The 23,631-nt window shown below is 37.9% G+C and overlaps 1 protein-coding gene across 4 annotated transcripts in view; it reads left to right on the forward strand.

Annotated features, from left to right (window-relative positions):
* MARCHF8 (membrane associated ring-CH-type finger 8) overlaps window positions 1-23,631 on the forward strand; it is a 94,251-nt gene that overhangs the window by 329 nt on the left and 70,291 nt on the right. The window contains exon 1 of one of the 4 annotated variants that reach the window (XM_020994478.2): window positions 10,669-10,795. The exons of the other annotated variants lie outside the window; for them this stretch is intronic. The gene's annotated coding sequence lies outside the window, so the exon portion shown is untranslated. Of the gene's footprint in view, window positions 1-10,668; window positions 10,796-23,631 lie in introns of those variants that run through there. 4 annotated transcript variants of the gene reach the window in all.

A 23,631-nucleotide genomic window follows, 5' to 3' on the forward strand; every position in this document is an offset into this window, starting at 1 on the left:
GAGCCCCCGGCCCCGCCCCCCAGGCCGAGCAGGCGCCAGGGGGCGGAGGAGCCGGGCCGGCCCCGCCCCGGACCCTGCCCGGTTTTTCCCACCCCCTACCCGGAAAGTGCGAGCCCCGAGCCCCGGGGTCCCGTGGCCGTCCTCTGCCGAGCCGGAGACTACCGACCGGCCCGACCCCGGCGCTTTACGAACGGGGAAACTGAGGCCCAGCGAGTGGGGCTGGGCCAAGGTCACCCAGCTTGTGGGTGACAGCTGGCATCTGAACCCAGCTCTCATGACTGGAATCAGGGAGTAGCAAGGGTCCGTCCTGTCCGCCCCCGCGGCCTTTCAGGCTCGCCAGCCTCCTGGCTGCCTCCCAGGCCGGGGCTGCCCTCCCTGCTCAAGGCGGAGCCATGACCCCCCCACACCCGTCCTGAGAGCCCTGACCCCTCCTGTTTGTCCGAAGCGTTTGCTCGGTGTCTCCCCTCCCCCGTCAGACTGGCAGCTCCTCGAGGCTAGGGACTGCCTTGCTTTTCTTTAGATCCACTGTACTTACTTAGCATATAGGTGGCACTTAATAAATGCTTGTTGACTGACTCGCTTTTCCATCGAAAGAAGCAGAGCCCTCAGAAAGGATAAGGGCCTTGCCCAAGGTGACACGGGTAGGAAAGTGCTAGAGCTAGGAGGTGAACCCGGGTTCTAGGGTTGGTTTGAAATCCAGAATGCTCCTTGTACTGGGGGGCCGGATTATTTTAATAAATGTTCGGGCAGTCTTGCTGTGGAAGGACCGCCTGGCCACAGAAACCGCCGAAGTGTTTGGAGGAAATGGTGGACCTCAGGAAGAACTGAGTTTTAATGTTGCTTCAGATCCTAGCTGCCATGTGACCCTGGGCAAATTACTTAATCGCTGTCTGCCTCAGTTTCCTCATCTGTAAAATGGAGGCACTAATGGCATCTGCTCCCCAAGATTATTGTAAGGCTCAAATGAGATAATACGGGAGAGGCTAGATAAATGTTAACTATTGTTATTAACAATAATAATAATCCAGAACTTCAGGCTCTAAACTCATCTCTCTCTACTCCCAAAGTGAGATTGGGAGCAGTGCTTTAGGAAGTAGTGAGTCACCTTTCACTGGAAGTGTTGGAGCAGAGAATTTGTACGAGCACTTAGAAGGGGTCTTATGTTCCAAGCTTTAGACTTCAGTTTCATAACAATTCAGGCTTTTTGTTATAGCAAACCTATTAATGAATATCCCCATTTTGCGGTTTCCTTAAACGCTGTCCTAGAGCTTATGTGATTTATTCAGGGTCACATGATTAATGTCACAACTTGGATGACTCTCAGACTCCATGTCTGTAAAAATGAGGGGATTGGACTAGACCTCTGAGACCCCTTCCAGCTCCAGTGATCCTAATTGCTAGCGCTTGGAGACAAACATTAAAACCCAACTTCAAAGGGAATGTAGAGTTTGAAGGCAGGGTTCAAATATGTATGGAATGTAGAGTTTTTCTGGATCCAAGTTCATTGTACTGTCCACCATAAAACACTGTCTCTTATCTTTGAGAACCAGAAGGTGGAAAGAGGTTATCTGGGATGGTGAAGGAACTGGAGAGTATCCCGCTGGAGGACTGGTAGGAATTGTGGATGTTTAGCCTGGAGAAGAAAAGGCTGTGGGGGAGTGAGGTACAGGATAGCAGAGTTATCTCAAGGGATTGTGGTCTGTAAAAGAGATTAGATATGGTCCACTTGGTCCCAGAAAGCAAAACTAGGAGCAGTGAGAGAAGATGCAGAGAGAGAGATTTCGATTTTCTGTATGCAAAAACCTTGCTAACAATTAGAGCTATCCTGAAGTGGAATGGTCTGCCTCAAGGAAAATGAGTGCCCTTTCCCTAGAGGGTCTCATGCAAAGGCTATATTCTTACTTGTATGAAATTTTATAGAGGCTTAGGCTTATTGACTTCTTTGTGATCTGTCAACTCTGAGATTCTTTGACCTGCTTCCAAGGTTTTGTCTAACCCTAAAATACTGTAATCTAGTCTTCAAAGAAACTGTTGCTCCCTGGAAAGAGCACCCACTATTTGGAACCAGAGGACCAAGATTTGCATCCTGGCTTTTTTATTTACTACCTGTAGGACTTTGAACCAGTCAGTTAACATCTCTGGGCTTCAGGTTTCTTAGCTGTAAGATGAGGGGGTTGGATTAGATGACTGTTAAGGGCCTTCCTGCGCTGAATCTATAATCTTGTGATGATTTTTAGGAAATCTAGTTTATTTTTAAAAATGAATATTTTCGTTCTTCCTCTTTGTCAGAGATTGTGAATTTGTGATTATTTTATATTTTGATAACTGTCTTTTCTTTTATTATAATTAATTTCCTTTGTAATATTAGATATTTAATTTTATTCATTTAAAAACATGATTAAAAACATGGAGAAGAGCTCCATGGGCTTCACCAGATTGGGCCGAAGGGGTCCAGTACATGAGAAAGATGAAGAATCTCTGTTCTATGTGGACTTGATTGAAATACCGTTCATCTGTATTAGTTTTTGCTCTTAATTTTTAAATGTCATCTTTTAGCTCCAGTGATGTTAAATTAGATGAGGTGAACTGCTGAATTATTTGTTTTGAAAGAATGAAGGTTCCAGGGAGGCAGATTAGGCCCTGACATGAACAATGTGTGGCAGGAAATGTTAGCATGAAATGGGCCAGATACAAATATATTAGCACAGAATGCTTATTGATTTATGAGATACATGGGGGTTGTGGAGCTCCTTTAATTAATAAGTGTTTGTTGAATTAAATTCTTTCAAGAGCAGAATTTTAAATCAGCTGCTGTGATCCTTAGTCTGCCATTGTTATTCCAAAGTGTTTCAGTTGGGTAAATATTTAAGTGTCTTGCCTCCTGTAAGATGCTAAGCTGGGCTTTAGAGAATACAAAGGTGGGCAAAAGTATGTACAAGTTAGTGAAATAACTTACTCAAATGGCTAGAATATAATTCAGAATACAGTTAATAATAATACACTAAGTTTGCTGGGCTTTCCTCAAAACACCCTTGTGAAGTAAATAATCAAGTAGTTGTATCCCCATTTTACAGTTGGGTAAACTGAGGTCCTAAGATCAGTGACTTCCCATTGTCAAAGAGGTAGACTTTGAATTCTGGACTCTTTTCTTCATAATCCATCCTGTTCTGCACTGTACCATACAACTTTTGGCCCATAAGAGAAATCGAACAAACTGAGATGACATTTGTCCCATAGAAACATAGCAAACCTCCGGATAAATTTTACGTAGGCTTTTTGGGGAATGCTTTGTAGAATGGGGGAGGCAGCAAGTGAGCTGGGCCTTGATGGAAAGAATCATCATTGCTTATTTAAACCACTTTTTTTTTTAATGTTTAGCAAAGTAGGTGCTTTTTAGAGGAGGTACTTAATAATGTTTGTGGAACTGATCAGATGGAAATGTGGAGGAGAGTCTTGCTGACTTGGAGGGTGCAAATGCAGAGGTGGAAAAGGTAGGACGCATTTGGAGGATGAGTAGTGCAGACTTTGAAAGGGTGTTAGGAAACAGATTTGGGGAGGATAGATGGTAGTGGAGTCTTGTGTGTTAGGCTAAAGAGGCTTTTATTTGTTTAATCTTGTAGGCGTTCAGGAGCCACAGATGCTTTTTGAGCAGGAGAATAAATGTGATCAGTGCAGAAGATTTATTTTGGCTCTAGTTTGAAGGATGGATTGGAGAAGGGAAGAGACTGCGGGTAGGGAGACCTACCACAAGGCTTCCGGGAAGAGGCGATGAGGGGCTGGCCTAGGATGGGGGTGGGGGTGGAGTCAAAGGAAGGGCATGGATGTGAAAGAGAGGCTGTGTGTACAGTAGATTCAAGAGTGACCAGTATGTGCAGAAGTCTTGTTTGTAATGTTTCTATGGGACACGTTTGCAATTTGGCAAATGTCTTCCTCTTTTGTTTTCCTCCCAGATGTGTGATTTCTTTGGAGTAGGAAACAAACTCCCTCTGCGCAGGGCGGCAGCTTTCCCAATTTGTAGTCTTACCTGGGGGTTGAGTGACTTTTCCGGGGTCATAGAACCAGCACATGTCAGAGGTAGCACTTGATCTTAGGTCTTCCCAACTCAGACACTCCACCAGATCATGTTGCCACCTTAATCATAGGCGCTTAATGAATGGTTGGTGAATGAAGTGAGCCTTCGTTTTCTCATCTGCAAAATGCAGTTGGACTAGAATGAATTCTAAGGTCGCTTTCAACTCTAAATGAAGTGAGGGAATAGGCAGTAAGTAAAAAATACCTAGATTGTAACTTGACTGCTTTAAATGTGTATTTACTCCGTGTTTTTCCTCTGATGTTTTCATGTGGGATCCTTCTTGAAATATGTGCCCTGGAATTCTGATGCCAGAAATTAGAAACCTGATCAAAACATTCTGTCTGGTTTCTACATCTAAAAAAAGATGTCCAGAGAAAGGTGACAAAAGTGATCAAGGTGATGGGAGGGCTTTTCTAAACGAGCCAATTTAAAATATTTCAGATTCTGGTTCTAACAAAGAAGGCTGAGAGAAGGATATGTTTTCTCAGTGAAATTATAACTAGTGTGTAGTGTGGCGAATGGTTTTGTGCATTAACTCTTATACTATTTTTCTTCCTGCGATAGATCTAAGTTTAGGAGAAAACAAAGTTTTGTGTATGGAACTAATTCAATTATTATCAGCCAGTCGATATGAAAATTTTATACAAATAGAGGATTATTAAGGCTCATTATTTAAGTAGTGGTGGAGGTTGATATCAAATTTTGATTAACATGCTGAATACTCGATGATTATTAAAACAAACTGGGATGTTTTGGAATATGGCCCTGACCTCAGAGAGAACCATTTCCTTTCATGTTTCTTTGTCGCCATTGTTAGAAACAGACCCAAAAACTGAATAGATCACAGGTATGATCCCGTATGACAGTTCTTCTCTTTGAATTGAAAATAATAAAGCATTTGTCTCATTTTCTGTTTCTCCTATACTGAGATACTATTTATCCTTTGCCTGTAGGACAGGTGATTTTAGTTGTTTTTTCCGTACTCATGATAAGTTGTTTTTGTTTTGTTTTTTTGTGTATGAGGCAATTGGAGTTAAGTGACTTGCCCAGGGTCACACAGCTAGTGAGTATCATGTGTCTCAGGCTGGATTTGAACCCAGGTCCTCCTGCGTCCAGGGCAGGTGCTCTATCCACTGCACCACCTAGCTGCCTGTCATGATAAGTTCTGAACTGAGCAGTTCATAGTTACCCTAACTGCACATTTCCAAAACAACTGGGTAATAATAGGGGTATGGTCTGTGAGATGGTTTCCCTGGTCCAGTTGCCAAATTCACAACTTTGGCCAGTGCTTTAAACCAGTTGTGCTAACAAGTCTAGATTCCTCTTTGTGTCTAGCTCAGAGATAGTGGAGTTGAAAATTGTTTTTGTCATTTTCGGACTTTAATTCATATATCTTAGTGTCAGTGCTATAATGATTATCTGAGCTATTTATATTATTGAAGGAAATTATTTATATGTATAAAAGCAAACTTTTTTGCCATAGTTTAAAAAATTAATCTAAATCCAGTTATATTTTGCCTCCCCCCTTTTTGCTGTATAGGCTGCTTTAGAATCTATTAAACTCTGTGATTCTGTGGGTGACCTCAGGAGATTTTTCTAGTTCACTGCAATTCTTTGTCTCCAGGAGTACTTAAACCAGGGCAGACATTCTAGTTAGTTTGTTTTAGTCATCATCACGTATTCAGCATGTTATCCAAAATTTCTTATCAACCAATACCACTGCTTAAATAATTAGCCTTAATAACCTACTATTTGTATGGAATTTTCATATCAGCTGGTTGGTAATAATTAAGTTAGTTCCATATGCAAAACTTTCTTTCGTCCTAAACTTAGACCTATTCCAGGAAGAAGGGTATTACGAGATTTAATTAACAAAACTATTCACCACTCTACGCACTAGTCTTGATTTCACTGAGAAAGCATATCCTTCCTCTTTGAGAAAGTCGATGACCTTATTCTTAAAGGTCCTCAAATAAAGGTATTCTACAATCTCCTTAAACTTTTCCTTATAACAATTCTAATTTTAGTTTAAGCCTGTTCTCTTGTGTTTTTTTTTATAAAGGTAGAAAACTGTTAGTCACTATCCCATTTTAAATATTTTACATACTTACTGTTTTTCCAGTCTTTTTTTCTCCAGACACTGAAATATTAAGGGGACAAGTCCTCTAATATTGCAAATAGCAGGTCACTGTGGGAGCAGGGGTAAGTCATTTCAGCTCTCTGTTCAGAGTAACCTCTTCTACAAAGAGAGGAAGTTGGAGTAGATGACGTCTCAGATTTTTTTCAGCTCTAAAAATCTATGACTTTCTTCATATCAAACTTTATTTTAAAAGGTAAAGGAAAATTTTCATAGTGATTCCTCTCCAGTTTATAACAAAAATCTTTATTCTTTTTGTGATTTTTGGTTTCCTGTAACCTCAGTTGAAACCCTAACATATTCTCATCATTTTTTTTCATTTGGGGTTTGCCTTTTAACTTCAGAAGAAGCTAATTAAAAAAGATGATCTTTTGAAAGTAAGGCCTGTAGGACCTAAGGCCTCTACACCTAGGCTTATGGAATATTGTCTGTGATGACAGACACTTTGGGATCTCTGATGTATTTCTTCTTTAATACAGGGATTTATAAAGAGCTGTAGTTAAGATATTAACCTACAATTAAATCTCTTTTATCCAGCAGTCTCTCAAACAGCTGTTTGTACATTTTTGGTATGATAATAATTGATGTTTGTCATGTTGAATCCAAGATACCTATCTTCAAGATCCTAAAATGCCTTCTAAGTCACAGAAGAAAAATTCACATATGTCCATTTTTGTTTTGGCACCAAGTATATATTATTGTATTCTAATTCTTTGAAAATCAGTGATTTCTAAATGGTACTTCTCTATGAATCAAAATCTATGTGGTGTAATAGCCTGTTTCTAGATTATACAGCATAGTTTCCTGATGGCTATTTAATCTATACAATATGTATGATGTTGTTTATTCAACTTGTTTTCTCATTTGGCTAAGCATCCAGAAATGAACAGCTGTTGAGAAAAACTTTTTATTTCCTCAAAAGGAATTTCTTCTGTGTGTGCTCCCTCCTGTTGTGTAGTAACCCATCCATGCCTTAGCGCCCTGTAGGACAAGTTTATCTTTATCTCCTGTAAATTCTCCACCAAGGGCTCTCTACCTAGCATGCTGGTGGACTTTGTCCTTGTCTGTTGACATTACATTAGTACCAGGATAGCGTACAGTCTGTCTACCTCTTAACCCTCTCTCATGTTACGTGATCTGCCCACCTCCTTTCTAGCCAGGTATCTATCTCTTGGATATCTTTTATGCCACTTCTTATTCGAATTCATTCGTTGTTGGTATGTTACAGCCTCATTATCTTGTCATTATGCATTTCCCCATTGTCTTTTGGTGGCATGAAATGTTTATTCTTAAGAGACATTGGCATCCCAAGATTCATACTCCTATGGTTTCATTAGAGGCATATTACTGTTAGGAAAAAAATGGGCTTTTGTTTTAGGGAGCAGCTTGGGCTCATTAAAAGCACCACATAGTTTCCCAAATGCATTCCAACCTACTGTTTTCCTCCTCTTCAATTGTGGGCCTAGTTCTTTGTCTGCCTACTGTGCAAGATATTTGGACTGATGGACAGCTCTGTGAGCTGCATGTTGCCTGGACAAGAGGCATTTTTAATCCACTGGGTTTTTCTTGTATAGATAGGTTTAATTCTTTTTTTTTTCTTTTTGGTGAGGGCAGTTGGGGTTAAGTAACTTGCCCAGGGTCACACAATTAGTGAGTGTTACGTGTCTGAGGGCGGATTTGAACTCAGGTCCTCCTGACTCCAGGGCCGGTGCTCTATGCTCTATCCCGAGCTGCCCCTACGTTTAATTCTTTTGAGGGATTTTTGAATCAGGTTAGAAGACTTCAGCATTCAGTACATTATGATTTGCAAACAAGAGCATCTGAAAAAATTTGTAGTCATCTTTTTCCATTTAGAATTTGTGCTGGACACCATAAATGACAGCAGTAAACACCTTTTGTGAGCCTATGTCTTGTTTTATGTCAGAGAGGTTGTTTGAATCAAGGTATCTCTGTTAGCTAGGTGGTCCATGGTGCATAGAGTTCTGGGCCTGGAGTCACGAAGATTCAGCTTCCTTGGTTTGAATCTGGCCTCAGACACTTACTAGCTGTGTGACCCTGGGGAAGTCAGTTAACCCTATTTGCCTCAGTTCCTCTTATGTAAAATGAGCTGGCTGAGGAAATGGCAAATCACACCAAGATCTTTGCCAAGAAAACACCAAATAGGGTCATGGAGAGTCAGACACAAGTGAAAAATTATTGAACAACATCTCTGTTGTGTCTTTCAAGGAATGATGAGGGGGAGCCTTCAAGATGATTCTACTGAGTCAGCTACTTTTTAGAGACCATAAGCTAAGCAAAGGGATCATATATTCTCTACAGCTCAGTCATTTGTAGAGAACTGGTTGTAAAGATGTAATGTTACAGAATATTGTTTGCTAAAGATGTGTTTGTAAATTATTTTCACCAAAATTTTGTAGAGAGAGGAAAATAGCCCTGTGGTTCAGTAGTTATCAAGATCTTTTCAGCTACCTTTTTTAATGTTAGTAATGCCTTTGATTTGTTTCCCAAACACTTGTTATATTTCATAAATCTTGAAAATGGACCACTGAACACCCTCAAAATGGTCTTGCTTCCAGCAGGGACTCTGTGTGTATGCACACTTGTTTGGTCTAGCTGTTCTAGCTGTTCATCTCATCTTTGTTTTCCTTTCAGTTATATCCTTTTCCTCAGGCAGTGTTTCAGGGGGCTAGGATACTAGCCTAAATCTGGTGGTTTCACCATCCTTGATGGAGTTTGTTATAGTACTTGAGATTGGTCTTTCCCGTTTAGGGGTCTGTTGTGCTCCTTTCAGTTTCCTATTTAAATACTCTTGGGATTATCTGGCTTAATTGCATCTCTAGGCAAGCTTTTCATAAATGTATTCTCTCTACTGCCTTACAGCTGTATGAGGCAATACTGCTCATGTTCTTCAGATGTTCTTTTCTGTAGGGTTTTACAAATAAATTTGTCTTTAAACCTCTTTTCCATACTAGGACAAAATGAGGAATGATTAAGGGAAGTTCATGCTCATAGGACCTTAAATATGTGCATTTTATAAAGCAAAATGTATTTATGTAATATTTGCATTCTAAATAGACATGTAGTGAAATTTGTGTGCTTTTCCATGTGTTTTAAAATTATTTTTATAAATGAAACAACTAAAATATTTTAAAATCAGAAAAAAAAATCACCTTAAACAGTAACATTGTTTTTTAATGATGGGACATACAGTACATTTTGTTTTTAAATCGGTGAAAATAAGCATTTTTACCTGAACAGTCATTTGTTTTCAGTTTGTTCTTGACTCTTTATTTGAATTCTAGAGTCAAGAAATCTAGAATATTCCTTTATTTAAATGATTTTGGGAACTGACTTTTAGAAATTTAACATTATTGTCCCCAATTATAATCAAAGATGAAAATTATCATGGGCTAGAATATCAGTTTTTTTTCTTTTACAGGCATTTTTGGTATAGTATTTTCTAGTTTTCCCAGTACTTTAATTTATATAATTTAATTTGATCCTCACTACAACCCTTGGAAGCAGGCAGGGCAGGCATTGTTATCTACATGTTAAAGATGCTGAAATTGAGGCTCTTAGTAATTTACCAGTTGTTATCCATGTAATAGGCAATTAACCTGGGAATCAAATATAGGACCTCCACTCTGCCCTACAGCTTGTTTTTTAATTTTCGTGGAAACCAACTTCTTAGTTTTGTCAGAACTAAGTCATAACTGAGCTAGCTCATCTGAGAGAAGTCAAGCTGAGTCCTTTCTGTGGCTTGTAGTGATCAGGGCACGAGTTCACTTCATATATTACAGCTGACCCAGGTAGATCCCAGAAGCTGGAGGGATTCTTGGATTTTGTTTGGAGGCAGACAGTCACATTGGTAGGTAAGCTGCCAAGTTTCCTGGAGCTGTTTACCAGGCTGCATAGTAGTGATAATATTATCTTCTTCACACAGACCTTGCGTGCCATGTTTACAAAATTATTAAACTTGAGGAATAAAGCCTGTAAGAGAGGTGTTGCTATACCTTATTAGGCTCCTTCCCTGGGGCTGCAGTTGGAGCTTGAATGTCAAGTCAATGATTCCTTCATTGTCTCATAAACTTAGCTCCTCCTGTGTAGTTTTTTTCCTTTCTATATTTATTAAACTACCGCATCTCTCTGTGTTGTGACCGTACCAAATGAAATCACATTCCAGCTGTGTTTCTCCCTTGGTGGTTAATGTCTTCTTTCCTGACTATTTGCTACCGATTGACACCATTTTCTCTTCCTGCAGTCCCTTGTTGCTGTCCAACTGTGCTCCCAACTCTCCCCTGCCTTTGCCTACTGTTTAACTGATGGATGCCTCACAGCTAATTAGGCATGGGAGTCAGCAGTCTGCTGGGTGGAAGGCAGGGTCAGTGGGGAGTGCTGCGGGAGGAGCAGTATTAGGTGTGGTTAGTGCTGGGTGGTAGCTGGTTTTGTAGCACATAGATGCGTGACAATTTTAGGTGGCATCAGATGATTAGGATATTTTTTTAAATGGTTCTTTTACTTGGAACTTGTGAACAGAAGGTAGCAGGTGGTGGTGCCAGCAGCAGCACACAAACAACAGTAAACAGGTATGGACTACCACATATTGCTAGCTAGATACATCTTAGAAGAAGCCTCTCTATTCATGGTCTTCCTCTTTAGCTTTTCATTTGAACAGTTCTGTTTTCCTTAGGGTAATGAAGTGGTTGCTTCCTTTATATCCTGATTGTTTTACACTAAATGAAAAAAGTTGCTGTACTTTATTCTTTTAAGGGCTGGGTATTTACTGAAGTGGGAGGTAGTTCTGTAAGACTAGCCTTAGATATTTGGAGTTATGTTCACTTGGGGCTTTCATCTTGTTTTTTTGTTTTTTTGAAAAAGAAGGTGTATCAAGCCTCTTGTCTGCAAAATTAGATTGTTTTTTTGGTTTCATGTTCTACTTGTTAACAATGGTTAAGAAGCTCAGGTACTACCTTCTGTAGAAAATCTCCTTTTCTGGTCATTTACCCACCTATTGGTGCCCTTCTTCCCAAGCTGTCTTGTATTTAGCTACTTTATATTTGTTTTCTTAAATTTTATTATTTCTTCTACATGTACTTGTCTTCCTCATTAGAATGTGAACTCCTTGCCAAGAATAGGGATTGTTTTATTAGTGTGACTGTAGGCAAATAGTAGGTGCTTAATATATGCTGATTAAGAGCACGGTGGTTGTATTTGAATTTAACCCATAGAATCTTTTAGAAACTAAAGTTTGGGAGAGACCTTCGGGTCTAGCAGTTCTGTCTCCCTTCATTTTTGAAGGTGAAGACAGAGTTGAAATGACTTGCCCAAACTGGCAGAGCTGGAATGAAAACCTGAGTCTCCTGCTCTCAAATCCAGTTCACTTTCTGTACTACATTTGCCTACCTTTTTGTGATATATTTGAATTTATAATAATTTATTTTTTTAAAAAAATTAGTAAGATACACTATAGGGCAGATGCTTTTTTGCTCTGTCATTTTTTAAAGCATACATTGGTTTTTAAAGGCTTGAATTAGCTACGAGATTATGTCATGTATGACTGGTTCTTGATGCTATGCATTGTATAAGAATTAATTAAACTGCTCAATATTTGTGGATACAATGCAACATTAACATTATAGGTAGAAAGAGTGTTCTTTTTAATGATTAAATTTAAAGCCAGCCAGGCTATCCCTAACTTGGAAACCTTCAGGATGATTGTGTTGCACCAATAAATTTGGCAGTTTTAGAATGCTCAGGTAAAGACTGTCTTATTCATGCGTATGATCATTGTGCTTCTAGGATTTCAACCAAAAAGGAAATACAAGTTCCAAGTCATTTGTGGGAATTTTAATTCTCAAGGACTGTGAAGCTACTTGTTTTAAAATTTTCCTCTTCCTTGAAAGTATCAGCGAATAGCTTTGAGTATAGTAGTGAGAATGCCTGTATTTCAGTGAAAGCTGATGGTTAAGTTTATCAAGAGAGAGATGAAGTTAATAAAAGTTAATCAGAGATGTTCGTGCACATTTAATGTTGATTTTTAAATTTGTATTCATTATATTACATGTTCCCCTCTGATAAATCCATGTTAATACTGAGAATAGCCTTTATATTCTGCCATTTCATAAAACCCTAAAAAATAATTTATTTTTGTATAACTTCTTGAGATTTTCCTATCAGCTGCTTTTGAAGGATGTAAGCTACTTTTAATTTATGTGTAATCCAGATAAAGGCTTTTTGTATCTGAACAGATAGATTTTGATCCACAAAAGAAAAATCCCCAGCCTTTTTTCTTTTTTTGTTTAAACATAGACAAAAAGGCAAATACTGTAATCTCTTTTTTGATGTTAAAATCCTGATAAGAGAGAGTCTGATTGTGTTTTGGAGGTTGGTGATGATGTCATATACCTTGTTAATGCTCACCTTTGAACAGAGGAACCTAAGCTTCACTGTTTCGTTCTTTTCCTTTTTTGTTATAGCGGAGTTGTTTTTGAATTTTTTTTTTTGCAAGAGAAATAAGTATTAAAATGGGAAATCTGTAAAAATTCTTTGTTTAAAAAATTAGCTTCACACAAATTTTATTAAGTTCATCTGTTAGTTTTAAGTGTGGAAAAGGAGTTAGAGAATTGGAACATTTCATATGAATTTTCAAACCTTCCAAATGGAGGGGCTATATTTCTTCGTATCTATATGGGACAGCACAGTATGAATTAGGTATATTTAAATGGAATTTGTTACTATAGGTCATTAGTGAAGTAGTGTAAAAAACTATGTTGCCCAGAATTTTACCAGCCAGAAATCCTTGAGATAGATTCTTTTCCAAGTTTCTCCAACCATTTTCTTGTTAAAGGTCTTCTGTGGTTGGAGAAAGGAAATTTGAATCATGAGGTTAAAATGTTTTTTTCCTGATTTGATAGGTGTGTCAGTGTTGGAGTGTACATCTCTGCTTCCCAGAAATGGTCAGGGAGTACAGTAGAATGGAGGAAAAAGCTGGTGCCCTGGTAAAGTTCTCTGCTACCTTAGGCCTGGACCAAATTAAATGGATCCCTTTAGAAACTGAGGAAGACTGACTGTGGCAAAACTTCTCCTTACCTCAAATATATTGGTATTTAAATATATTCTTAGCTACCTTGAGGCAGAAGTTGTCATAATGTAAAACTGAATTTTAGAGATCATGATCCCAGAATTGAGTGAAGACTTAGGGGGACAGTGGAGCTGGGCAATGTGAAACTTGAAGGAAAGAACTATAGATCAGAAGGTGACCTAAAGTAGGGGCAAGCAAAGGAGAGAAATGAAATTATTTAAGTAACTGGGAATCGTAGGACCATAACTTTAGCATTGGAAGAGACATTAGGGGTCATCAAGTTCAACCCCTGATTTTAAAGATGAGGAAACTAAGGTCTGGAGAGATTAAAGGACTTACCAGGATCACACAAACAGTAAATGATAACTGACTTTTTTCAGAGAAATTTAATGCAAGAATTCCCTTACACCACAACAGTTTCTTTTTATATTCTAGCTGAATTGATTTTGTTCATGTAAAATCTTTTACCTTTTATATAATTAAAAGTACCTATTTTATCTCTCTTGATCATCACTATCCCTTGATTGGTTAAAAAAAAATGTTTCCCATAATCTCAGCTGTGAAAAGAACTTCATCCATTCTCTTCTATTTCTTTTTTTTCATGATTTTACCTTTTATATTTATGATGTGTATACATTTGGAACTTACCATGGTATATGGTATAATATACTGGTCTAAGTCTAATTGCTGCCAAACTGCTTTTTGATTTTCTCAGCTGTTCTTATTGAATATAATTCTTCCCCCAATAATTTGTATTATCAAATTATCAAATGGTTTATCAAATGCTGGAATGCCATATTTACTTATTTCAGGTTTTTGCTTATTTGGTTTGTTCTACTGATTTAATTTCTGTTTATCAAATAGTAATAGTGGGTGAGGTGGGGTGGGGTGAGAGAGAGAGAGAGAGAGAGAGAGAGAGAGAGAGAGAGAGAGTGAGGTGTTGAGGATAATACCTAAGTTGTGAGCCTTGGCATTTATAGGGAAGTTAGGAAGAGGGGAGTGTTTGAGGAAGAAGGATAAGGAGTTTAGTTTTGGATATGTTGAGCTTAAGATGTCTATGGGACATTGAGTTTGAGATCTCTAATAGGCAGTTGGAGATCTGAGAGTTATCTGCATAGAGAACATGATAGAATCTATGGGAGCTAATGAGATTATCAAGTGAAATAGCATAGAGTGAGAAGAGAAGAGGGATCAGGACAGAGCTTTGAGGGACACCTATGGTTAACCGACACAACCTAGATGAAGATCCAGCCATAGAGATTAGGAGTGATCAGAGGAGAACCAGGAGAGAGCATTGTCATGTAAACCTAGAGAGAAGAGAATATCAGGGAGGAGAATCTAATCAACAGTGTCAGAGGTTGCAGAGAAGGATGAGGTTTGAGAAAAAGCCAGCAGGTTTGAAGAAAACTGTTTGAATTGAATGATGATGTGGAATCCAGACTAAAGCTTAAAGAAGGGGGTGAAAGGAAAGGCAGTGAAGGCACTGATTGTTGACAACCTTCTCCAGGATTTTAGTCACAAAAGGGGTGGTGGGGGAGAGGATGATAGTGGGGATGGTTGGTTCAAGTGAGCAGTTTTTGATAATGGGAAAGACATGGGCATGTTTGTAGGCAGTGGGAAAGCAGTCTATAGACAGGGAGAGATTGAAGGTAAATGAGAGAGTGGGGATAATAAAGGGGGGTAATCTGTTGGGGAACATGGGGTAGTCTCAGATCACTTGTTAGCCTTGGCCAGGAGTATGGTCTCTTTTTCTTATGAGACAATAATGCCAGAAGGCACCTGAGTAAATGTGCGACCAAGAGGGAGAGCTCTGCGAATTGCCTCCATTTTTTCAGTGAAAAAAGTTGCTAAGAGGCAAATTTAGGCTTGCAGTTTGGAAAATTTTTCTTTTTAATAAATTATCCAAAAGTGGAATGAACTTTTTTGGGAAGCAGTGGATTCCCCATCACTAGAGGTCTTCAAGCAAAGGCAAGGTGACTACTTGTAGGTTATATTGTAGAAGGGATTTTTGTTCAGAGAATATAATGCTAAATGAGACAGTCTGCTTTGAGGCCCAATCACTAGTCAACAAGGGTAGTTGACTATGTGTACTAGGTATTGGGCATATAAACACGAAAGTGAAAACCCCTGCCTTCAGGACTTAGCACCAACATCTTTGGTTGGGGAGAAGATAGCATTTCTCTCTGAAGCATCTGATGTTGTAAATCAACCCTTTTTCTTGGGGAGGTGGGGGAATGTAGGAGGAAGGTTATACTTTCTCTTTGGCTTCAGAAAGGCACATTCTCCTGGTTTTTATCCTACTTCTCAACTACTCACCCTCTTTTACTGTACTCTTTCCAAGCAACTTTTAATGACTTAGTCTGTTTGGTGCTTCTTCAGATGTCCCCTGTGGAGGGAGGACGTCTGGGGTTATTATTCATTCCATAGGCTCCATCAGGAGGTAAACTCCTCCCTGCTGCATTGGAGAAATGTGATGGTGTATACCTGTTTTCAGGCATTACTATTGCTTGTTGAAGTGGTTTGTTTGTTCCAAGGAAAAAACTGTTTTTGTCAGGTTTTGACCTGTTTATTATATCATTTGCTCTAAGAACATTTATCATTCTTCTTCCTTTTTTTGGTGAGAAAGTATTTTTATAGCTATCTTTATTTAATTTATTTAATATTGTGTTTTTTGTTAGGGTTTTTGTTCAATTATATTCCACATTTATTATGTTGTTATTTTGTATTTTAGTTATTTGTATATGAGTCTTACCTTCACAAGATTATAAGCTCCGTGTGAGAGTTGGTGGTGTCTTATCTAAACATCATGTCTTCCCTAGGACTAAGAAGTGCTTTTAATAAATGTAAGTGATTAATAAATGTTGAATTTAATTGCTGAGCAGCAGACAGAATTCCCTTTCTGTGGTCATCAGATCACTATCACTTTCCTGGATGCCCCAGAACCATGCTTTTTCCTTCCTCCCCAGGCCATAGCAGTGGTAGAGGGAGCTGCAGTAGCTGCCTCAAAGACTCCCCTGGTGTTCTCATTGGAAAGTGGTGGGGGTGGCTCCTGGAGGGTTTTTTCTTCAGGCCCTGAGAGGTAAAAACGGAGTTGTCTGCTGTGCTTGCTTTGCATCCACTTTCTTCCCAGTCCTTCACCTCATAGAATTATTGTGAGGGGCTAGGGCGAAGGTAAGACCTGCTCCAGAGTGGGATGCTGGCTATCCTTATTTGGTGTATGTCATAGTAGTTATGGGAAATATTCCTAAATGGTTTCTTGTTCCTACTGAAAGCTGTTTATTAAATAAACATGTACCATATGTGCATACCATTGGAGGATACAAAATAAAAAATGAAACATGCTTTCACAGAGTTTGCATTCTGTCAAAAGAAACAACATCTACCTAAAACAGAATAAATACAAAGTAAAGTCAAGATAGTTTAGGGTCACTAGGAGTGGAGATCAGGGAAGGCTTCATGTAGATTTTATATCAAAGTCATGTTATATCACTGTTGGGTGAACATAACAGATTTGAATATCATATCTTCTTGGAAGGAGGGAACAATGTTGTAAGTGAGAAAGATGAGAAAAGGCCAAAAAACTTGGTAATTAAGAGATCATTGGTAACTTTGGCCGGAATAGTTTTAGTTGAGTGATAAGGTCAAAAGCCAGGTTTCAAAGGGTTGAAGAGTGACTGAGAGAAGAGAAAATAGAAGTAGCCAGTGTAGACAGAACATTGGAAAAGTGGGAAGGAGCCAGCTTGTGGAAGGCTTTATTTTTTTCTTTTTCTAAAAAAAGGTTTTTTACCTCATTTAAAAAATTCAGAACTTAACAAACATCAACTGAAATGAACTCTTCTATATGCAAAGTGCAACAGAGAGAGTTCTCCATGAAACTCTTCAGTGTCTGTGTTACACAGCTTGCTTTCCTTTTCAATTGTACAGTAAATTCAGTAAGTTACTTTCAAAGCTTCCTTGCCCATTTGTTCTTCCTTTTTGGACTTCCAGTCTTTTCTGTGTACTTCAAAATGTGTTTCAGTGATCCTTTTTTTCCCTTTTTCTTTGTGAAAGGCTTTGTATGCCACACAAAGGATTTTAGATTTCATCCTGGAGGTGGTAGGAAGCTGGTGGAATTTATTGAGTCAAAGGTGACATGATCAGCTCTGATCTTTAGAAAAATCACTTTGACAACTTTAGAGTGAAAAGAAAGTTGAGGCAGAGAGACCAATTAGAAAGCAGTTGTCATAATTCAGGTAAGAGGTGATAAGGCCCTGTACTAGTATGGAGACCGTATGAGTGGAGAGAAGGGGAACTACATGAGAAATATATTTAAGTTAGAAACAACAAATTTTGACAACAGATTTTTATGTAGAGTGAATGAAAGTGAGAAGTCAAGGATGACAGTGATATTGAGAAGCCTGGGTGATCATGAGGGTAGGATAGTTTTGTCCTTGGCAGTAATAGGGAATTTAGAAGGAGGGAAAGGTTTGGAGTTTGAGTTGCCTATGGGAGATCCATCTCAAGGTATTTAATAGACAGTTGGTCATAACAGGTTTGGAGCGAGAGACAGACAGACTATAGATGGTAATATAGATCTGGGAATCATTATAGAGAGATGATCATGGAACTTATGGGAGCTAAGATCATCAAGTGAGATAGTGTAGAGGGAGAAGAGAAGCAGCCCTGGCTAGAGCCTTGGGGAACGCCTCTAGTTAGTATGAGCTGGATGAAGGTTCAGCGGAGGAGGTTGAGGGGTGATCAGGAGAGGGTAACGTCATGAAAGCCCAGAGGAGAAAGAGGATCCAGAAATAGATGGTAATCAGTAGTGGCGTAGGTTTCTGAGAATTCAAGAAGGATGAAGGCCATTAGATTTGGCAGTTAGGAGATCATTGGTAATTGTGGAGAAAGCCATTTCAGTGGAACAAGGAGGTGTGAAACCAGACTGTAGAGAGTTTAGGAGAGAGTGAGAGAAGTCATAGTAGAGGCACCAAGTGTAGACAGCATTCTCCAAGAATTTAGCCAAGAAAGGTAGGAGAGCCTACTGGATGATTGCAGATATAGTCAGATCTAATTAGAGTGGTGGTTTTGTTTGTTTTAAATAAAGAATGGGAAGGGTGGGGCAGTCCATCTGAGTGTGCTTACAAGCAGCTGGGAAGGAGCCAGTAGATAGGGAGGGATTAATAATTAGAGAGAAGATGAGGATGATAGTACGGGCAGTCTGCTAGAGAAGATGGGAACAAGGGCACTTAAATTAGGTTTTGCTTTGGGAGGAGATAGCTACCTTTCATGTAAGGAGGAGGTAGTAGCTGTGAGGGAAGTTCATGAAGCATGAAGGGATATGAGTAATGTGAGATGAGAAGGAGAGAAGATTCAGCTCTTGACAAATAGTCTCATTTTCTCATTTTTTGTTTTTAGTGAACTATGAGGTGAAATTTTCATTTGTGAGTGGACAAGTGGTATATATGACTTCTAAAATTATCTAAGTTCGTTCAGAGAACACATCAAGATATGTTGAAGATTAAAAAAGAGACAAAATGAAAAATGCTTAATAGTGTTGACAGGAAATGCCTTTCCTTCTTATAACTAAAGACATTGATTTTCAGGTTAACTAGAAGTAATTTTTAGTTGGGCCTTCATTTAGCCTTAGTTAACAGTTTATTTCCCTTGTTGCATTGATATCACTTGCATTTCTAGAACCATGTCAAATAACAGTGGGGAGAAGGGTATTCTTGTTTTACTCCTGTATTGATTAGGAAAGCTTCTAGTGTTTTTCTCATTGAAAATAATAGTAGTTTATTATTTTGGATATGTAATTTTTATCATTTTAATGATCCCATGTCAGTGATATGTAGGATTTTTGTCATAAATGAGTACTGTACACTATCAAATGGTTTTTCTGCATCTGTTGATATAATCACATCTAATTTATTTTTCTAATGTTATATCATCATACTAGCACACTTGCTATAAGTCCAGTTTGACCATAGTGAATAACTTTTTTTTCTGTATTGTAGTGGTCATTTTGCTAGGATTTTGTCTTAAAATTTTGAATCAAAAATGGTATTGATTTGTAGTTCTCTTTCTTTGCTTTCTCCTTCCCTGTTATAGTTATTAGGATTATGTTTGTCCCATATAAGGAGTTTAGCAGACTATAATTTTTTGAGAACAATTTTCATAACATAGTTATTAATTTTTCTTTAGATGTTTTGTAGAAGTTTCCTGTTAGTCCATCTGGGCCAGGATTTCTTCCTTAGCCTTTGTGGCTAATCACATTTCTTTTTTCTAATTCTTGTTGTTCAGTTGTTTCTGTTATATCCAACTCTTGGTGATCCTATTTGCGGTTTTCATGGCCAAGATACGATTTGCCATTTCCTTCTGTAGCTCATTTTACAGATGAGGAGCTAAGGCAAACAGAGTTAAGTGACTTGCCCAGGGTCACATAGCTAGTAAGTGTCTGAGGCTGGATTTAAACTCAGAAAGATAAGTTTTCCTGATTTCAAGCCTAGTGTTGTATCCAGTGTACCACCTAGCTGCTCTTTTTTTCTGATGTTGAATTGTTTAACATCTTTATTTCACATTCTTTTAAATTTGGACATTTTGCATTTTGTTGGTATGTAATTGCATATATAGGTATAATAATACTTTTTCTCTTATGATTTTACATTGTTCAGTTTTTTAAAAAAAATTTATTTTCTTCCTTTTTAATCAGTATAGTTAAGAATACTTTTTTTTTGTATTTTTCAAAGAACCACTATTAGTTTGTTTATCATTTGGTGCCCAATCTTTCTTTTTCCACATTTTTTTCAAAGTTCTCAACCTTTGGGCTTATTTGTTGTTTTTTTCTAATTTTCTAATTGTAGTCAATTCATTAACCCTTTCTACATCTTGAGTGCTCTGAAATTGTGGTGAGTCATTGTGTTGATCAGATACTAAATCTTTCAAAGTAGAGTGCCTTTACAATATTGCTGTTACTACGTAGCTTGTATTCCTGGTTTTTCCCTCTTCACTTTGCATTAGTTCATGTAAGTCTTCGCAGTTATTTTCTGAAAACATCCCCTTCATCATTTCTTACAGTACAATAGGATTCTATCCCATTCATAAACTGTTAACTTGTTCAGCCATCTTCCACTTGATGGGCATCCCCTTAGTTCCCAGTTCTTTGCCACCACAAAAAGAGCCATTATAAATATTTTTGTACATATGAATCCTTTTCCTCTTTGGGATATATGATTAGTAGCAATATTACTATCTCAAAGGATACATGCAATTTAGTAACTTTTGGTTGGTAGTTCCAGATTGCTTCTCAGAATGATTAGATGTGTTCATAGCTCTCCTGACAGCGTGTTAGTGTGCTTGTTTTCTCACAGCACATCAAACATTTGTGATTTTCCTTTTTTTGTCAACTTTGCCTTTCAAATAGGTCTAAGTTGGAATCTCAGAGCTACTTTAGTTTATATTTCTCTAATCAGTGATTTGGAACATTTTTTAATATGACTATTGATGACCTAGATTTCTTCAGTTGAGAACTGCTTCATCATGCATTGACCATTTATCGATCTGGAAATGGCTTTTATACTTGTACATTTGAATCAGTTCCTTGTATATCTTGAAACTGAGACCTTTCTTTGTTAAAGAAACTTGCTGCAAAGACTGTCTTCCTACTTATGTGTTTCCCTTTTAATCTTAGGTGCATTCAGCCTACACCCTCTTAAAAAAAAAACAACCCTTAATTTTATATTTTAATCAATGAAAAGCCACATTTTCCCTCCCATCCCCCATTGAAAAAGAAAGAAAAGCAAAAACCTTGTAACAGATATCTATAGTCAAGAGAAATATTCCTACATTGGGCACATCCAAAAAAGTAACATATTTCACTATACACCCTGTATACATTTCATGTATCCATCACCTCCCTGTCAGGAGGGTAGGTAGAAATGTTTCACAATAAGTCTGTAAAATCGTCATCAGTCATTGTATTGATCCATTTATAAAGAAGAGCATGGTGAGAAAAAAATGTGTTCTGTACAAATGAGTGCTCTAGGTATGATGTAATATGTTTTGCCTCCCTTACCTTCTGGAAGTTCTCTTGCCCAGAATGCAAATACAGGTTCTTATCCTTTTTTCTTTCCTTTTAAATCCCTCTTCATGGTCCACTTTCTATGGTTAAAGTTGGTTTTGCTTAGGATTCATCTCTCTCTTAATTTATTCTTCCTTCTCTCCTTTCCTGTGTTTTTCTGTTGAGTGAAATGCATGTCTGCACCCAAATGTGTGTGGATATTTTCTCTTTTCATTAGTTCAGATGAAAGTGAGGTTATCTGTTTCTTGCACCCTCCAACCCTTGCTCCTTGTTTATATAGTCTTCTACTTGCACATTCAAATTATATGTGGTAATTTTCCCCATTTTCGTCTTCATTTTTCCTAACTAGTATATTACTTTTCTTATAAAACATAACAAAACTATTCCCAGATCCTCTGTCTTGTTAGACTCCCTCCGTGACCTCTAATAAAGGTAGTGTTCTGAGGAGACACATTGTTTCCCCATATTAGAATGTCAGTAGCTTATCATTGTTTAATCCTTTATGATTGCTTATTCATATTTCCTTCTTTTATATTTCTCCCTTACTTGTAGGGATGCTTGAAAGTTCACTCGTTTGTTAAAGGTCTATTTTTTTCTCATGTAGGATCATACTCACTTTTGCTGGGTAAGTGTTTCTTGCTTATATGTCTAGATTGGTTGCATTCTAGAATGTGATATTCCAAGCTCTCCACTTCTTTTGGGTGGTGGCTGCTAAATCTTGTTGGATCCTTGCTGTGACTTTTTGGTACTTGAATTCTTTTCTGGCTGCTTGCAATATTTTTTGTTTGACCTAGATACTCTAGATTTTGGCTGTAATAATCCCAGGAGTTTTCATTTAGGAGTTTCTTTCATCAGATGATTGAAGTAATGTTTTTAAATCTATTATACTTCTTTTTTTTTAAAGATTAAGTTTTATTTTCATGAAGTTCCACTTTCTCCCCCCCTCCCCCCATTAAGAAGGCAAGATAAACAAAGTCCCTGTTAGAAACATATATAATCAAGCAAAAACAAATTCCTACATTGATCATGTAAAAGGAACAATTTCTCTGGGTCTGGTGAATAATCCAAACATTAGAACAATTCCTTAGTGATGATGAAGATCTCTAAATATTTCTGTCCACGGTGACATTGTACCATGCACATTTGAAAATCAAAGTGAATGAATAACTTTTATTTCCCAGATTGCAACATACATTTGGACACATAGCCCCTTGAGTTAGCCTGTTAATTTTTATCTTGGATGAGGTCTGCAGTACCTATGGTATATGTGGATGGTGAGCCAGAAGACTATATGGGATGAAGCATAAAGTATAAAAAAACTGAAAAGGTAGCGGGCGATCAGGTTATAAAGGGCTTTGAATGCGTAACAGTGGGTTTTATATTTATATATAGGGAACCATTGTGACTCTTTTTTTGGGGCAGAGGAACACTGCTTTTGTTTATTTTTAATTTATGGAATAAAACAAACATTTCCATAACATAGCACAATAAAAAAAGATGATTACACGTGAAACTGCAAATCTACTATGCTTAACTTGCTTTTCCTTTCAAATATACAACAAAATTGTCATGTAAATTTTTTCCTTCCATCCTCCCCCACCCCCCATCCTAGAAATGGCTGCCATTAGACACAAATAGGTGTTTATGTGTGTGTAAAATTGTTCTATACATACTTTTAAAAAATTAATTTAATTTTAGTTTTCAGCATTCACTTCCATAAGCTTTTGAGTTTTATGTTTTCTCTGCCTCCCTTCCCAAGATGGCTTGCAGTCTGGTATTGGGTCTACATATACTTTCCTATTAAACATATTTTCACATTAGTTATGTTGTAAAGAAGAATTAGAACCAATAGAAGGAACCACAAGAAAGAAGAAACAAAACAAAACAGAAGGAAAAAGAAAAGAACAAATAGTATGCTTCGATGTGTATTCAAACTCCATAGTTCTTTCTCTAGATGTAGATAGCATTTTCCATCGTGTGACTTTTGGAGATGTCTTAGATCCTTGCATTGCTGAGAAGAGCTAAGTCTGTCAGGGTTAAGTCATGGCACGAAGTGGCTGTTAATGTGTACAATGTTCTTCTAGTTCTGCTCACTTCATGCAGCGTCAGACCATACGAGTCTTTCTAGGTTTTTCTTAAGTCCACCTGATCCTCATTTCTTATAGCACAATAGTATTCCATTACATTCACATACTACAACTTGTTTAGCCATTCCTTAATTGATGGGCATCCCCTCAATTTCCAATTTTTTGTCACCATAGAAAGAGTTGCTATAAATAGTTTTG

Source organism: Phascolarctos cinereus, unplaced genomic scaffold (genome assembly GCF_003287225.1).
Source record: "Phascolarctos cinereus isolate Bilbo 61053 unplaced genomic scaffold, phaCin_HiC Scaffold_3;HRSCAF=262, whole genome shotgun sequence".
Lineage (NCBI taxonomy): Eukaryota > Metazoa > Chordata > Mammalia > Diprotodontia > Phascolarctidae > Phascolarctos > Phascolarctos cinereus.